Here is a 4,498-nt window from a genome sequence, read left to right as displayed (position 1 = left end):
TGTATTCTTAAAACTATATTTTAAAGTTATGTTTTTAATATATTTAAGCAATGTATTACAGATCCCAAACTGAGTTAAATTTAAAATACTTTTTCTATTAATTTCATAGTGTATACATATGTGAAACCATTATGTTGTACACCTTAAATTTATACAATGTCATATGTCAATTATATGTCAATAAAACTGGGGAAAAATAAATACATAAATAAGCCAACACATCTAACACAATACAGTGTATTAGCAGGGCAGATGAAAACAAATCCTCTTCAGATAGAAAAGAAAAACATTAACTTGCGTATCTATGAACCTATGGAAAGTCTGTATTTGTATTATAATAGGTAGTCAACACTTATCCCTGGACTTCAAGAAAAAGAAAGTAAACTAAAAATTTATCAAAATAAGAGCAATCAAAATGATTAAGAGGATGGGATGGGCCAAAAAAAAAAAAATTACTCAGCTTGGTAGATCTATTTAGAATTTTGAATATTTGGGAGTTGCGGAGCTGGATGAAACAGATGAAAGGATTAAGAAATACAAGTTGGTAGTTATCAATACAAAATAGTCAAGGGAATGTAAAATACAGCATAGAGAATATAATCAATAATGTAGCAACGACTATGTATAGTGCCAGATGGATACTAGAATAATCAGAGAGATCCTTATGCATAAATTATATAAATGTCTCACCACAATGCTGTACACCTGAAATTAATAGAAAATAATATTGAATGTCAACTGTAACTGAAAAAAAAAAAATAAAAAACACACACACACAACTACTCAGATTGGAAAGGCTGAACATTCACACAATGGCCTGACTGACCGTCTATGACAATACATAGACCTCTGATCCAAAAATCTGTATCAACTGGTCTGGGAAGTCAAACCTCAACTTGTACAGCAATTGACCCAGGGTGGTCAAGATTTGGTCAATGACTGACAGTTTACCTATTTTTTTTTGCCCATGGTTCCAACTCAGGACCAACCGGAGAAACACAAATATGTTCCCAAACCAGTCACATAGGATGACCCACTGCTAGTTAGCCCATCTTCAGTTTCCCCAGGCCAACAATCTCCAATCAGGACACACCTGAAGCCTTCCATTTCATTCCACTATAAAGCTTTTCTACTCCTCAGCCTGCCTTTGAGTCTGCCAAAATATAAGTGATGGTGCCTGACTCCCAGCTATGAATAAATAGCCCATTTGTTTTCATTTAGTGAACTTTATTTTCACAAGAAAAAATGTTTAGGAGTAAAGATGATAAATATCTATAAAATCAAGAAGGATGGGCATAGAGCAAACAGAGATTTATCAATAAATATTGTTCTTTGAGAAGGACAGAGTAAGTTACTCAGTGTCATCTAACCTTAAGGCCAAGGTTAGGGAAAGCCCCCTGTGAAAATGATCATAACAAAGTAAACATATCAGACAACTGTAAAGGAACCCATCTTAGAAAATTATCTGTAAAGTTGACCTTGCTATGTGTAATGTTACCTCTGTCTCTTCCAATATCAGCCTGTCAAAAAATATGACCAAGAGGTCAGTAAGTAATACGAGGTCTGACAATTAAGTTCACAAATTCATCCTAGAAAAAGTGCTGCATACCTCATTGCTGAATATCACTACGGTCACCTTTGAAGTACTCCCCTTGGGAAGCTATGCATCAATGCCAGCACCTAGTCCACCCTTCAAAGCAATTTTGGAACTCTTTCTCTGCAATGGCCATCAGAGCTGTCGTCGTATTACCCTTGATGTCCTGAATGTCATCAAAATGTCTTCCTTTCAATATTTCCTTTATCTTCAGATAAAGAAAGAAGTCACTGAGGGCCAGATCAGGTGAGTAGGGAGGGTGTTCCAATACAGTTATTTGTTTATTGGCTAAAAACTCCCTCACAGACAGTGCCGTGTGAGCTGGTACATTGTTGTGATACAAGAGCCATGAATTGTTGGCGAAAAGTTCAGGTTGTCTAACTTGTTCACGCAGCCTTTTCAGCATTTCCAAATAGCAAACTTGGTTAACTGTTCGTCCAGTTGGTACAAATTCATAATGAATAATCCCTCTAATATCAAAAGAAAGGTCAACACTATCGTTGCAACAAGTTCGCGAACTTAAATGTCAGACCTCGTAAATCCACAGTGAGATGCAGAAATAGAGATATTTTTGGTTCAAATTCAATCCAAATTCTACCTCTTCCATGCAGCTGTTCTAGATCTTTAAGCTCTCCCAGCGCTCCTCCTACCATCACACATTGCCCTCATAGACTGTGATCAACCATACCCTTAAGTTCCATGTTGTACATGATGAATAATTAAGTAACTACTGTCCTCTCGTCTTGCTATGCTTCATGAGTCAATGTCAGCTCCCTCAAGCACATGTTAATTTTCTGAGGGCAGGAGCATAGAACGTACATTTTCTGGACTATTCACTGTAGTAACAACACAGTTGGACTGACCAGTAAGCCTGACTTGAGGAGCAACCACTGTCACATGTCCTCCTGAAATGACTATGGTTCCCACATCATAGCTCTTCCCATAGTGCATTGCAGTTGCTTGTTTTCTTATCTGTGTTCAACATCCAACTAGGAAGACTTTAGGGCCATGACAAGTGTTTTTTTCATCTTTAAATCCCCTGTACCTAGCATAGTAGCTGGCTCATAACAGGGCTTTGATAGTGAATGTTTTGTTGGCTGTCAATTTCTATTTGAGAACAAAATATGTATGAATCAGCAATGATCTGACTGGGTAGCAGTTGTTGCATTTAACATATCAGGGGGCAGTGAAGATTTTCTTAAAGGAGCAGATAGAAATTTTAGGCTTGCAAGATATAGGGTCTCTGTGGCAACTACTCAACTATATCTTTGTCGGCCAAGGCAGCCCTGGACAACAGTAAACAAATGGGTGTGTCTGTATTAGTACCATTTCTTCCATAAAAATAAAAGGACTCAGAAAGCTGGATCTGGCCTGAGACCCAAGACATGCCTGCCTTTGCACCTTTGATATAAAATGTCAAGACTTCAGAGAGAGGTGGGAATTAGAAATAGTCAACAAATCCAAACAATACTTTGTAACAGCCAAAGGATTGGCCTCTGGACCAATCTCAAAAGTGACATAATTTGTTGCCTACATTCATAATGGAAGAAAATGTTCAATTTCAGTCAGAGTTTAGTAAAGACAAAAGTGAACCCTGGGTGAAGAACCCTGCCAGAGGAGGAATGGAGCTACCCTCAGTTACCAGTCTCCACAATAACACCATTCATTGAGGGATTACATACCATGGGTCAAACATTTAACGTGCATCATCTTATTCAACCCTCAAAGAACACTTCCAAGTAGGCATCATCGTTTCTATTTTATACCTAAAGAAACAGTGATATAAATTAGAAAAATGTCTTGTTTGGGAACACAAGGCTTGTGTGAAGAAAAGATAATTTCAAGTCCAGGTTTACCCAGCTATAGAAGCTGTGTGCTCTTCAGACTCTGTAGAGGGGGTGGAAGAAGCCCATGTCACGAGAGGTGTGTTGTATGTATGTTACAATGATGACCTGTGTGACCAAATAAACATAGCCTATATTCCAAATACAATGTTTGACATTCTTTTAACTATTGAAATTGTCACCCAAAGATTAGAAGAAACCCTATATGATGAACTTAAACATTTTAGGGTAATAACTGCATTGCAATTTTCATTATCTAAGCAAAAAGCAACAAATTGCACATTTTAAAGAAAGAAGTCTTCATATTAAAACAATTCTAGCTATTTCAAAAATAGAAAATACAGACTATTTTTATTTAAACACATTGTAAAGGTGTTTAAAAATTCTAGTTTTCAAGTGTTCACTAACATGAGATTGAAAGTGTAAAATGTAACATGGATTGGTAACATTTGTAAAACTTGCTATGTACTACTACTACTGGCAGATTTTCTTATTTGGTATCCACAGTTTTCATTTTTACAGATGTCATTAAATAGAAGCACGAGGGGTTTTTTTGGGGGGGTAAAGGGGAGTTACTAAAAACACCCTGTAATATCACTGGCTCAAAACATGCACTAAAGAGACTGTGATGATTTGTTCTTCACTGGATTTTGACCTAAACTCACAATCTTTACAAATGATTCAGCCTTTATAGAGATGATGCAGAAACGGTGGCGAGAGTATCAGGTGTACCAATGAATTTTTTCTTTTTGAAATACTGACAAAGAGGTCATTTGTTTTCGGTTGTTTCCTTGCTTTAAACACACATCACACACACACACACAGACACACACACACACACACACTAGTTTGAATGTGCTAGAGTTCAAAGGCTTTCAAGCCCTCACCCTCCGGTTGAGGAAGTCTTTGCAATGATGGCACCAGCCCTCCCCCAGGGAGCCCCTCCTGAGCGAGGGCATCTCAAAGCCCTGCTCTTCAGAGGTCTCCTTGCCCTGTGAGCCTATCCTGGGGACTTCAAGAAATTCCTACCTTTGGTGTTTTTTTCTTTCCTCCTACAAGG

This window comes from Rhinolophus hipposideros, assembly GCF_964194185.1.
Source record: "Rhinolophus hipposideros genome assembly, chromosome: 12".
Taxonomy (NCBI): domain Eukaryota; kingdom Metazoa; phylum Chordata; class Mammalia; order Chiroptera; family Rhinolophidae; genus Rhinolophus; species Rhinolophus hipposideros.
Note: the sequence above shows the minus strand (reverse complement) of the source record.